The sequence below is a fragment of the Rhinoraja longicauda genome, chromosome 1 (genome assembly GCF_053455715.1).
Source record: "Rhinoraja longicauda isolate Sanriku21f chromosome 1, sRhiLon1.1, whole genome shotgun sequence".
Taxonomy (NCBI): Eukaryota; Metazoa; Chordata; class Chondrichthyes; order Rajiformes; family Arhynchobatidae; genus Rhinoraja; species Rhinoraja longicauda.
The window spans coordinates 52,175,716-52,190,677 of NC_135953.1; the positions used below are offsets into that span (position 1 = coordinate 52,175,716).

Here is a 14,962-nt window from a genome sequence, read left to right on the forward strand (position 1 = left end):
AATCTCTGGCGCTCCAGAGAAAATGTTCCATGTCTATCCAACTAATGTCCTCTAATCGAGGCATCATTCTGGTAAACCACCTCTACTCCCATTCCAAAGCCCCCACATCCTTGCTGTAATGGGGCAATCAGATCTGTGCGCAAAGCTCCAAATGCGGCCTAACCAAAGTCCTATAAAGCTGTATCGTGACTTCCTGACTCTTGTACCAATGCCCCGACTTATGAAAGCAGGCATACCATATGCCGTCTTTACCACTCTATCTACTACTTTCAGGGAGTTATGAACTTGGACCCCAAGATCCCTCTGTACATCAGTGCTGTTAAGGTCATGCTATTAATTGTAAATTTTCCCCTTGCATTTGACCTCCCAAACTACAATACCACAGGTGCATGTATAGGAAAGATTTTGAGGAATATGGGCCAAACACAGGCAGGTGGGACTGGTGTAGAGGGGGATCTTGGTTGGCATGGGGAAATGAAAAGAAGGGCCTGTTTCTATACTATATTACAATCTAACTCTGACTTCACACTTGCTTGGATTGCACTCCGTCTGCCATTTCTCCACCCATTTCTGTAGCTGATCTATATCCCGCTGTATCCCTTTGACAACCTTCCTCACAGTCCACAACTCCAGCAATCTTGGTATCATTCACAATTGAATAACCAACCTGTCTGTTTAAATTATTGATGTACATCACAAATCGCAGAGGTCTCAACACAGATCCCTGTGTACTCCAATTGTCACAGACCTCTAGTCTGAATATTATTCTTCCACGCAACTCTCTGTCTTTTATCAGTAATCAGTCTAAATACTTTCAACCAATTCACTGTTAATCCTGTGCATCGTAATCCTCTGGATCAGCCTCCCATGGGGGCCATTATCAAATGCCTTACTAAAATCCAATAACTTGGTGTAGATCCCATCAGGTCCGAGGGACTTAGCCACCTTAATGTTCTTCAAGAGCCTCAACATCTCCTTAATCTCAGACTGCCCTTGCACATTAGTATTCTCATTAGGATGTGACCAGTATTAATGCTGTTTCTCTAAGTGAACTAAGAGTTGGTTATTTCGTGTAGTTAGAAAAATGGCTACATCAGAGTTGGTGAAGAGGGTAGGCACTGATTGTAGTTTTTGGATATCTCCAAATATTCTGCAATTTTCTTGACTACAGAGGTATTTGCTGTTCTTGGAATTGGCTCTGCTTGTTCTGATTTTTTTGTATTGTTGTATCTTGTGATCTCTGAGTAGAAGTAATTACAATATTATGGAAGGAGAGCTGATTATGTTAATTTAATCTCTCCTTATTGTCATGAAAAATTGGTCGATTATTGTTGAATCTTTTGTGTTCTTATGCCATCATCTCAGCATTGCTATAGCATTCAATTAGTGATAAGTAGTGTACATTTATTCACTTCTGGAATACACACTCTTACTACTTTTCACTTGGGGACCATTTTCACTAAGGAGAAGGCAATGCCTTCAAAAATAAATTTATTGGTTAATTTTACCCTGAGATAGAGATGGCAATATCACCTTCTTGAACTCGTAGTGTTTTTAATGATGGAGCTCCTGCAGTGCATGAAACAAAGAATTACAGATTTTGAACAAGTTCTAGGAGGTAGTGGTGTGCGTGCATATATTGCTCTTGTCCTATTTGCGTTTAGATACATTAGGGCTGGAAGGTGATACAAATGCTACGTTGGTGAATTACTGCAGTAAATACTTGAAGTGGAAGATATGCTGCTCTGCTCTGCACGATGAGTGGTAGGATCATTGTGTGGCCATAAACAAGACAGATTGTTTTGCCTGGATGTCTTTGAGCATTATGGCTGTTGCACTCATCCAGGTAACTGATTAGTTATTTCTTCCTGCTCCCTATTTGGGTCGTGAGAATCCGAGGAGGAAATATCTAGCATCTATTCTTCCATGGCTTAAGAGTAGTTTGTCTGGTTTTGCACCTGGAGTCGAGAGGCAGTTAACCCACTGAATCCATACCTGACCCTCATGGGAAGGGATGTTGATGAAGCAAGCAGCTATGATTGTTGCCTGAATCTTACTGACTCAAATAGCCCAGGCTAGCTTTACTAACTGACTTTATTAGGCTGTCATACTTCTAACTTGTTTGATATTGATTTTGAAGGCTTCTACTCTTAAAAAATATATATATTTTGTAGTTTTCAGTGTTTTGGAGAAGCATACTGGATATTACAATTTCAAATATGATCATGGAATTAAACGAATGAATCTGATAATTTGTGCATCAGAAGATGTAACGAAATTTGGTTGACCACCATTTAAAACATTTAAATAACTCATTAATTTAACTCCATAAGGAGGTAGGACCTTGTGTCGTTCAGATTAAAATGTGGAATGTTTCTGCCGTTGAAACTTCATGTGAACCCACTTCTGCACTTTAGTTGACTCTGGATGCTCTCCCCAGTTGATTTGCAGACTAACCAGTTATAAAACAATCATTTGCAATTAAAGTTTTGCCCTTTGTCCTCTGCATCTTCAAAGGAATTGTAAATATAGATATTAGTAGGAGTGGTCCCCAAATCCGTTTTTTGTATTTGCAGTAAGATTATGCGTATTGAGGGAACATTCTCGTTGGGCTTCTACTTGTATTTCTGTACTTTTTGTATTTAAAGTAGTTTTCTCTAAACATTTATTTGACTTTTTAAAAAATCATGCTTTGAAGGAATGCTTGGGTTTCAGTTGCATAATGCTGAAAAGTACCTAATGTTACTTGAGATTATAAAAACAAATTTACATGTAAAGTAGAAATGTACACAGTAATGCAAGGATATAAAACAGGGATCATGTGCAACAAGCATTTCAATACCATACTTGTGTTTTTCTACAATCTTTAATGAAAAATATTTTACTAATGGTGAACATTTTGTCTTTTAATAACATATCATGTTTAGCATTGTGCTTCTGTATTGTGTGGTATTCCTGCTTGTGGAATCCTGTGGGGAGTAAATGTAAATTCTATCCATTCCCTGGCTATCTGTTCAGCCTTCCTCTTCATCTTCAGTCACTTTCAAGAGTGGTATTCTTGCTCCTGCATAGAATTTAACTACGTATTTTCCCCCTGCTTTTTGGCAGTATGTTTTCCCCCATGACCCTGCTTTTTCTACAATTAGTTGCCTTTCAGTGTTTTCTTTCCTGTTTTTGGAATGTAAACATTTCTGTTTGTTTTGTGCTATTAAAACAAACTCTTTCCTGGCCTGAGCCTAACAAGATTGCCGTGTAACTGTAATCATTTAATGCAAGATATTTTTGGAATTAAAATTCCTTTCCTCTTTTACTTCACAGTATGGAGCAGAGCTAGGTAAGCTTTACAAGAGTTGTTTAGCTATCGACACAATTCATTTGAAATGGGAGTTTTGCAATCTCTTTAAGTCTTGCTCTAATTTAAATTCCCACATGCAGGAAGCTGCTATCTGAGGAAAGCTCTCAACCCTTTCAGAACCATGTTTTCTCCCTCATTGTCACTGACTATTTGCATAATTTTCAGTGCTGCTGTGCCCATACAAAGATGGTATTGGCGTCAGAGGTTGAGAGTGTTGTTAGTTGAATAACAAACCCTGCAAGAAGCTTGATATTATCCAGGCCAATGCAGTCCTTGTGATTGGCATTCCATCCACTGCCCTAATCATTCACTCAATTTTCACTGCATGTAAACTGCATTATAGCCACTGGCTTGGGCTTATTCTGCAACACATCTTGAAATTGCAACCTTGAACATTAAATATCCAACCCTTAAACCCCCAAGTGTACCTCCAATTTGCATGACATTTTGATTGGGAAATATATTGGTCTCTTCATTGCCATGAAGTCTTAAATACTGGAACATTACCAACAGCATTGTAGGAGAGCCTTCATGGGACAGGCTGCAGCAATTCAAGAAGGTGATTTACCTGCTTGAGGACAATTGAAGTTGGGAAATAATTGCTGGATTTGCCAGCGGCACAGATTCAGAAAATAGATTTGTTTTTTTACGGTCATGAAGCAATCTCTACTCTTTCCCCCCACCACCCCCTTTATCTTTCTTGTAATATGGTCAATAGAGCCACGCAGAGGAAGGCTAGTTCAATTTGGGGATTTATGTTTACAATGTTCATTATCCAGTAGATAACATAGTGTTTGGATTTCATTTTTTTTCCTTGCGCTACCTCTATATTTGAAATATGCTGCTCATTGAAGAAAGTAGTTTTAACATTTGATTCTATGATTCTTCCCATGAGAAATTTTGCAATGTCCTGCCCTTGTAGGTTTGTTAAATTCCTGAAATAAATATGACACGGGTTACTTTCTACTGAAAGTGACTGTTTAACCTTAAGTAGATAAATGACGAATAAATACAACAGATGTGGGTTGATATGATTTAGAATTTTTAATCACTTGACATCACTATTAATGTGCCTGCACTTTAAGTGGTGATGATTTGCTAAATATTTCAGTAAATTGGCTGTGGTAGTGCAATGTTTAAATTGGGTAGATATTGCCTGGTGCAAAATTTTGCATCTTGCACCAGTATTTCAGTCTGTTTTTTCACAATGTAGCTTATTTATGAACTTTTATGACGCCAATCAGCTCTTTAGTCTCTGGTAATGTAGCCCATTTTTTTCTTTGCTTGTTGAATTACTTACTTTCCCCATATTTTTCTTTATTCAAGATCATTGACAGATCATTTTCCCCTGTGACTCATTTGTTAGTAAGGGTGTCGGGGGTTTTGGAGCGAAGGCAGGAGAATGCGGTTGAGGGAAAGATAGATTAGCCATGATTGAATGGCGGAGTAGACTTGATGGGCCAAATATGCTAATTCTGCTCAGTACTCATGACCTATGGAATAGGGGATACAACAAAATATGGGGCAAGGGGATCGGAGAGGAGGGTATGGGGACAGAGCAGGGTGACTGGGGTGGTGGAAGAGATGAGTGCACCCTGCGGTAGGGCAGTGGAAAGAACGGAGTTGTGGGAGAGTATTATTTCTAATTTGTGAATACGAGGTGCTGTTCTTCCAGTGCACAATGTCCAGGACAAAGGTCTGAGTGGGAAAAGGAGCTCCAGCAGATCAGCTTTACCTTTTCCCAGCCGCCTTCTCCTTCCACTTGTATCCTTCGGTCCAACTTTAAATTTCACTCCTCCCCTTTCCTTATCTGAAACACTTCTGTTTCACTTTCACCTCTTGCCTTTGTCGCTTACTTCACTCATTGGACCCCTTCTCCCCCCCCCCCCCCCCCATCTGCATCAAGCTATTATTTGCCTGGCTTTGCCAAACTCGCATCTTTAGTTTTCTCCCCCAACTCCATCAGTCCGAAGAAGGGTCCCAATCCAAAATGTCATCTGCCAATTCCATCCACAGATGCTGTCTGACCCACAGGTTTCTCCCAGCATTTTGTTTTCAGAATATGAAGTATTGTGTATTACAAGCTTCATTTGTATTTTTAACTGAAGTGTGTCTTACAAAATGGGTATAAGTGGTAATGGGGACAAACTAATCAATTTTGAGATAAATAGTTACAGATTGAGGCTGTATCTCAGCCCGAACTGTGCAGTTAAGAATATCCAGTACTAAACTGAAAATGCTCATGAGGCAAGCATTTGTTGGATTATTAAAATCTAACAGAAATATGTTAAATATTTCTTAGCAGCAATAAGGTTTATTCAAATCCTAGGTATCGCTCAACTACTAAGGCATCTTTTCTGTAAAGTTTTGATTAATCCTTGTAATATAGTTTCATAATTTGCTCTAAGTTGTATTAAGAATTTTAATTCTTTTTAAAAAATGTGAACAAAGCATCTGTTGGCATCCGTCCATCTGTGCGACATGATGGCGCAGCTTAGACGTTGTCCTGCTTGGAGTGAGGAATGTTTCTTCTGTGCTGCATTTCCTGCTGTGGCTAACTAGGTCAATCCTTGACAGTATCAACACAGGTGCATAACATATCTGTGTCTCGCACATAGCTTGATAACAAAACAACTGGACAACTCAACACTTTTCATGTATGTTAGGTTTAGCATAATGATGTACACCACACTCTCTGTACGTCATTTGGACAATGTACATCATCGCAGGTGGCCTAATTTTATTTTTTCCCCATTGAAAATCAAGATTTTTTTTAGGCTTAATATCATCAAACATTGCTTCAACACTTCTGTCAGGAGAAAACTGCACACTCAGCTTTCAAAATCCCTTTAAATTTAACAAATTCAAAGATTCAAACATGTTGCAGTGGTCAGCACTGCAAAGGAAATAAATTCTGAAACATTTGTAAACTTGTTATGTGGTATGAATGTACAATGCCTCAAAGCAGCACTGAAGCATTAGATCGAACATTTGATTCACGAGGTAATAAAGCAAATGAATTGAAAGCATGGAATATAGAAACGGACAAATAAGCCTTTCATCCCGCAGTGTCTGTGCTGAACATGATGCCAAGACCAACTCTTATCCGCCTGCACATAATCCATATCCCACCATTTCCTGCATATTGCATCTGCCTCAACCACCACCCGTGCTAGCACGTTCCAGGCACTCTGAAGAGGCAGAACCTTTTCAAAGCCTCTCATAATTTAATATGCTTTTATCAGATCTCCCCACAACCTCCAATGTTCCAGAGAAAACAATCCAAGTGCGTACATTCTCTCCCTGTCTCTAATACCCGTCTAATCCAGACATCATTCTGGTAAACCTCTTCTGCATCCTCTCCAAAGCCTCCATATCCTTCCTGTAATGTAACTGCACTCAATACTCCAAATGAGGCCGAACTGAAGTCTTATAAAGCTGCATCATGACTTCCTGACTCTTGTGTGGCCACTTTCAGGGAGTTATGAACTTGGACCTCCAAATCTCTCGGCATATCAGTGCCGTGTCCTCTGTACATCAATGTAATTAAACTTGATAGAAGGATTTTGATGAAACAGTGGATTGAATTGTTACATTTTATGGTCTGATGCAAACTGTTTTTCCAAATATCACTTGACACAATTTGAAACACATGAAGAAGCAATTCAGCACAAAAGGTTGTCACAGCGCAGACCATGAATGTAGATGAAAAACTTTTCCACCCGGAGAGTTGTGAATCTGTGGAATTCTCTGCCACAGAAGCCAGTGGAGGCCAATTCACTTGATGTTTTCAAGAGAGAGTTAGATTTAGCTCTTGGGGCTAAAGGAATCAATGGATATGGGGGAAAAGCAGGAACGGGGTACTGATTTGAGATGATCAGCCATGATCCTATTGAATGGTGGTGCTGGCTCGAAGGGCCGAATGGCCTCCCTGCACCTATTTTTCTATGTTTCTAGACCTTTCTGAAGCCTCCTGGCCAACCTGTACAACCTATTGACACAGACATTGAGACTTATTTTCTTTCCGTTGAATTCGTAATCTTTTTAACTGCTTTGTGTGCCGTCACATAATTTTAAGCTAAAAGGTGCTCCAGTCTTGCTACTCAGGAATTTGGAATCACCAGTAAATACTATGGAACGATGCAAGACTGAGTTCAAAAATTACCACCACATCTAAGCGACATTACAATAATGACCAGTAAAATGTTGGGTAAAATGTCCCTCCTTTGGATACTAGTTATTCTTTCTGATCTACCTATGCAAAATCAAGTGATTTAATTCCATGTTCGACTTAGTTTACTATGCTCTGTAACAAGGCACGAGGCAATCACTAAGATTTGTTGCCCTTGGTCTCAACTCAATGATTTTACCTTGGCAGTGATATCTTGGTAGCTCCAGAGTTGGAGATAAAAATCCAGAGAGAAAAATAAAGGGCATTCTGAAGCACTTCCATGTTTAAATCAAGTAAATTGACACAGTGCATTTGTAGGTATCTACTTAAAGAAAACTATATCAAATGTCATTTGTACATGTTTTTTCAGCAAGTAAGTTGAAATTGGAAACTTTGTCTTTCCACGGACTGGTTAGTATGCAACAAAGGCTTTTCACTGCACTGTGGTATACGTGACCATAAACTTAACTGAACTGAACTTTAGTTTATCTACATAATTTTAAAAAAAAATAATTTTCCGGTCAATAAAATACAACAGATTGACCATACAGTTGTGAAAGTTAAATAGTACGAAATCATTGCATCAAAAATAAAACAATATAATCACACATATTTTCCGACCGAAAAAAAAGGTGTAGGCAGAAGCCAAAGTTTATTGTGCCAACCCTTAATACTTAACAAAATATAATTAAAAAAACACAACATCATAAGTCAGAAGCAGATAAACAAAACATAGAAAGAAACACAAACATAGTCAAGAACCATCATTTCTGTCATGTTAATCATCTCTCAGTGCTGATCACATATTTTGTATCTTTCAAATATAATATTTTTGAACATCTTTTTGAATTTACACATATTACTACACTCTTTTAATTAATTGTTGCAACTATTCCATAAATTTACCCCTTTAACAGTCACACATCTATTTTTCACATTTGTCCTTACCCTCTTTTTTTCAAACATATAATTTCCCCTGAGTGGATATGCCTGCTCTCTCAATTTTAACCCGCAATTGTATTGTTTGTGGAATAATTATATATTTAAGTTAGATTTTAATTCATTTACAAGGAGTGTTATAAAACCCGTCTTGTGTGGCAATAAATGAAAGCACCGTGATTGCGAGTAATGTCTACTGGAACATCTGTGTAAGAAAATAACTGCAGATGCTGGTACAAATCGAAGGTATTTGTTCACAAAATGCTGGAGTAACTCAGCAGGTCAGGCAGCATCTCAGGAGAGAAGGAATGGGCGACGTTTCGGGTCGAGACCCTTCTCCTGTAACGACTAGTCATTTTATAAATCTGAAGTTTCAGGAGGCTGGCTGGCCTTTCATCACTCTCTTGTCAGTGTCTTATTACCATGTCAGTGGAGGAATGATGACTGAATATTCCACAGCTTTATATTGGATGTGTTTTGTGAAAGTGAACTGCTCCTTGGGGTGGAACAAGGTTAAGGGTGAATTACAGCATGGTAATTATTATATTGAAATGCAGCTGGTCATAGAGCGTGTTGTCACAGATGTTTTAAATCAGGTCATGAAGCAGTGGCAAAAAAAAAAGTTGATGGAAGATCATAAGAAAGCATTGGTTTGCATTTGTATAACAACATGCACTTTCCATTGTGGGATGTTCCAAATTTTATTTTGCTTAATGAGATACTTCTGAAAGTCACCGTTGGTTGGTAGGTGGAAACACAACAGCCAATTTTGCTGAAAGCTAAAAATACCAAAATGTAATAATGTTGTTTGCGGCATCATTATTTCCCAGAACACGACGGGATGTTCTTCTCTTTGCAGTAAGATATTTTGTGTTGACTTGAGAGAGCACATTGCTTTAACAGAATATCCACTTCTAAGAGTCCCATACAGACTTTGAAATAACTATTCTAACTACAAGGTGCGAGTTATCAACTGGGTCACCTAGAAAATTAGGTTTTACAAATTGTATGGTGCAGCAGTAATTGTAGAATTAGTATTAAGATTTTGTTAAATATATCGCTCTATATCTTGTTATCTTACCTGATTTTGGGAAATGTTGCATAGAAAAATGGAAGAAGCAAAATCAAATAAAACAAAAAAAAGGACTTTGACAACATAATTGTTTTAAACACCATTCAGTAAGCATGATCAGAGGCCTAATCTGGAAACTGTAGAAAATATAGTCACCTTTATACAGCAGTATTGGTTGATTGTTTAATTTGGCTACCAAATTGCAAGCATCTTCTGGATAATCATGTTTTGCAGTTATATATATGGGCTTTTATATTTTGAATTTTATAATATTTAGCTGGTAATTTCTAAGGATGACCTCCAATGATAATAATAGTAATCCTTACTATTAAGGATGGTTAAATGCTTTCTTCTACTTCTCCAGTAATTTGAAATTTGCCTTATTTGTTAATTTCATACACTCCTCCCACTCCACACTTAATCTTTCTTAGATTACACTAGGAAGGAATCCATCAACTCAGCATTGTCTCTCCCAGCAGATATTTACATGTAGAAGCTTAGATAAGAGTTAAGATATTCACAGCCAAACCTAAAGTTGGCCAAGGACTGTAGCAGATCTGATCATTGAATTGCTATTTCCTCTGCTGTACATAATCATGGCTCAAAGAATGATGACTTGGTTGAAGTACTTGTAGTGGGGGATTAATCTACAGGAACTGCGCATGGGGAAAAAACAGATTCCCTCTCTTGGAGGAACATGGAGATCAATAGTAGTAGACATGCCGTTGCTCAATACATATAAATGAACTTGGCACCAGGTACCTGAGTGGTCTGGTTCAGTTTCTTTTACTTTATTCAATTTGTGACCGAGTTAAATATCATCACCTAGAGACTGTTAACACATTTCATTTAATAAATAAAGCCAACACATTCTGGAGAATACATTATTTTTTCTTGGAAATTCTTCCTCCAACAATAGTGAATGCAGGATATTTTGTTGTCAGCCAGAACTTATTGACTATTCAAATACTAACCTAACTAATTCAGTGTTCAAAATTTACCAAGGCCATATATTTGGTTGTTATTCCCATAGTTACCATAAACATTCAGCTTTCTTGGAAGCAAATGATGCTTTGGAATTTGCTTATTTACTTGTAAAATGCAATAGTTTTTGATGGAATCAGGGAGTGCATTGTATTTACTAACAGATTTTATATTAACACTCTCGCTCCAGTACAGGGGCCCCAACCCCTGAGCTCTCTGGACTTTTAGGCAACAGAAATTTATTCACCCATGCAGAATCCAAATTGTGACCCTAAAATTCATTGCTGTCGAATTTATTTGTGTATGTGAGGAGGGAAGGAAAAGTAAATAACTCGCTACTTGATTGGTGACTGACTGTGTGCTTTCTAGGGACACAGCCCTCCACCCCCCCCCCCCTTTTAATAACATGGGGATCATCTGTGCATTTATAGGAGTATAACTTGCTTCTAAACCTTTACCAATAACATGCTTCTGGTTTTCAGGATTTGTGTATTGCATTAGACTCCAAAGTGGTTTTACTTTGGACATTCTGACGAACCTCAAGAACCTGCAACACGATGGATGGAAACTTCCACCACAATGCTGTTTGGCACATTGTGTTGGTATAGCTCAGCTGGCAATGACATGTGATTGGAAAGTTTACCATCATAAAGCCAATATTATTGAGGCTCAAAGTGCTGTTTAACAAATGCATTTAGTTTGAATAGTGGTCAATTTTAAAAGCATAATCAAAGTGATTTAGACTGTTGTTTTTGTATTTTTCCTGTTTCCTCCAATGGTCCATTTGTGAATTCATTTTAGTACCAAAATAATTGGGCAATTATTTTTAGATATTTACAAACAGGATATTTTTAAACAAGGTCTACATTAAATCTCCTTTGTTTAGAGAATTAGTTTAGGATAGTGCCTCGTACTGCATTTCTTCGGAAATCCTTTGAGAATTGAAGATAACTTACTTCCAGTCCAGTTCCACAATATCCGGAGTGGTTGAGTCCACTGTAGGACCCTATTTTCATGTGGGGATAAATGTAAATGGGATAGTCCACTCCTTTCACCATTTTTCACTGTGATTCCACATATTCCCAACAAAGAGACTACAAATTTCAAGTTCTTGTTGTCCTCCTGGCGAAACAGTGGCACAGCCGTAGAGTTGCTGCCTTGCAGCGCCTGAGTCCCGGGTTAATCCTGACTACGGGTGCTGTTTGTATGAAATTTATGTTCTTCATGTGACTGCGTGGGTTTTCTCCTGGTGCTCCAGTTTCCTCCCACACTCCAAACACCTACAGGTTTGAAGGTTAATTGGTTTCTGTAAATTGTCCCTACCTAGTGTGTAGGATAGTGCTAGTGTAAGGGGTGATTGCTGATTGGCACGGACTCGGTGGGTTGAAGGGCCTGTTTCCACACCTATCTCTAAAGGCCAATGTTCCCACTCCATTTTGATTGGTCATGTGCCGGGAGTTGCAGTGAGCCGGCAAAAATGTTACATTCTTTCAAGGAGGTTTTGAGTAATTCAGTCCACCAGATGATCTGTTGCTGTGACAAAGCTTGAAGTAATTTGTTTTGACAGTGTTCTTTAGTATCGTCTAAACTGTCTACCCATCAGAGCAAACGGTGTTATTTGGATCTCAAAACGTTAAAATGTTGATTGCAACAATGTGTTAATGTTCTTTAGACTTGGAGCATCTCCAATGTACAGGTACTCCCTGCCTTACGATGCTTCGACTCACGATATTTCGACTTTGCGATGATATAAATGGCAGCGAGCCGTAGCTTGCTTCCGGCCACGTGATCACGTGTATTCAATGCATTTTGACTTACGACATTTTCGGTTTCCGATGGGTTTACCATTGTAAATTGAGGAGCACCTGTATTCAGGTGCCTACTGTATCCTGTGTCTCAATGTATAGGAGGTCAGTGATTACCTTTTGCCAATGGACCATGAGGGTTTCCACTTTTTTTTTAAACTGTTGGTGAGGGAGACTCTCAAATCTTTCCCAAATTTAGCTGCCCTCACTTATTTGTCTCCAATTTACATCTGCTTCACAATAGTAGGCAGGCAAACAAATTCTTACCAATCAGCCTTTGGGCATTGTAGATCGGAGTTGGTATTGTTGCTCAACAGTTTTCTCACTGTTTCTTAATACAGTATTGTGCCTTCTGAGAAAGTTTCTGTTTGAGTGTTGCCATCAACTGGTCAAATGGGGAACACTTCAATCTATGCCTGGTCTGTTTTCCAGCTCCAATATGGGGATGACATTTATTGCATGAAGGTGCACAAAAGAAATGTCCTCTATCAAACTACCTTGCAACTCAGCACTCTCCCTTGATAATGAGGTCCATGAAGAGCCCTTTAAACTTGGAACATTTTCCATTTCTTGAGAACTACCCCTTAGCAAAGTTGGATGTCTGAAGTTAACCATCAACATCTGCACACCCTTTGATCATCTGTGGAAAAATTCATTATTAGTAGATTAGTTGAAGATAGAATAAGGAAAGCAGTATCTTTCCTTTTCTGTTGAAGAACAACTTCATTTAAAATTAGAACAGTGTTTTGCCATGGATTTTAATGGTTTTCATTATATTGGATTGTAGCTTGGAATGATTGTGGAAAATGTTCCAAGTTTTACTTTAACACAAGACAATAAGGGAGCCATTAGTCATTCTTCATTGGAGAATTGACTGTGTATTAGGCATTAACTTGAAAGATTGGAATTTATTAACAGGAAGATTTTTGGGCATGAAATCTCACTTTCCATGGCCATATGAAAACTAAAGGATTAAAATACAGACTAACTTGAAGTGGAAGAGTACAATGGGGAAAACCATTTGAGCCTTTTCCCATTTAATGACTTTTTTGTTGTATCGTTTCTCCTTTTTGTTTATAAATTTAACCATGTGGTATTCTTTTATGAACTGTTTCACTTATGCAGTTAGATTTTGAAATATGATTCCCAATTCCACGTCTTCACTTGCCTAATATTTCACACAAGACTTAAAAACCTGCCAGAAATGCTTGAGAATGAAGATAGAAAGAAATTGGTATTAGTTTAAAAAAAATGTATTTGAGTAATTAGGGAGACTGGAAAACAATGATCTCTATCCCAGAGATCAGAATGTGGTGGCGAGAGAATTAATAGATACAACGGTTATCTTAATAAACTTTCATGAGGTTTTGAGATGATTCTCTGGAATTGGTGCTTGGGCTACACCATGCACAATCATATTGATGATTTAGCTAATTTCTAATGAAACTAAACCAGGTGGGATTGTGAGTAGGAAGGAGAACATCAAGAGGATATAAACAAGTTAAGTGAGTGGGTGAGAGCGAGGCAGATGGAATATAATGTAGAAAAAATGTGAGGTCATTCACTTCACTTCATAAAACAGAAAAGCAGAGTATTTTTAAATGGTGACAAATGGGGAATCATTCACGGACCTGGGGTGTCTCTGTGCACAAGGCACTGTAAACTAACGTGAAGATGCAGTGAGCGTTCAGAAGGCAAATGGAATGTTGTGTTTTATTATGAGAGGATTTGACGTCAATATTTTGCTGAAATTTTAATGGCCTTCGAAATTGCACCTGGAATATAATTGTGTTAACATTACCTTGAAAGGAGTGTGGTGAAGTCATTGTACTGGTTCTTGAGATGGCAGCTTTTGTGCTACTTTAACATGATCATTGCGTGCCTAAGATGTCTTGTAGAAAAATGTGCCGGTAAAACTGTTGTCAATGAGGAAAACAGGGTTTAGGGTTAGAGTTTCAGACTCTCAATGACACAGCTATTTTTTCCTGCAGGATTTTCAAAGTCAAAGGGCTTTTTAGAAGAGTATAAGTTTATACCTGTTACTGCAAGCTAAAGGTACTACAGACTATGTGTTACTTTGTTCAACAGAATATCCTTGGGCAAATGTCAATAGAAGCAATTGTTTGTTGATTTCAATGGCCACTCACAATTAAACCAGCAGCAGTGTTCTTGAGAGACAATGGTGTCTAGTTACTGCGGGGTTATATGGGAACAGTTTTTTTCCCCCCAAGACAACTTTTTCGGCTTGTCAATTTCCAAAGTAACATTAATTGCTTTTCTAGTTCCTGCTCAAAATCCTGTTATGGATAATTTGGCCCTTGCCATGCAAATAGTGTTAACTACTTGAGAGCTTTGTATCAAATTAGTGTTTATGGAAATGTGTGTTATAGCAGAACTGTCTGGTGTTATAGCAGAACTGTCTGTACACAGAAATTGATGAAGGGATTCGACCCGAAACGTCACCCATTCCTTCTCTCCAGAGATGCTGCCTGTTCTGCTGAGTTACTCCAACAATTTGTGTCCATCCACAGATATTGATTGGTCTTTTATTAAACTTTATTTTACTTTTATCTTGTACTAAACGTTATCTCCTTATCCTACATGTGTACCCTGTGGAAGGCTTGATTGTAATCATG

General features: G+C 38.2%; 1 protein-coding gene across 1 annotated transcript in view; it reads left to right on the forward strand.

Annotated features, from left to right (window-relative positions):
• The window catches only part of LOC144592619 (zinc finger SWIM domain-containing protein 6), a 177,655-nt gene that overhangs the window by 26,115 nt on the left and 136,578 nt on the right, over positions 1-14,962 (forward strand). The window lies entirely within an intron of this gene.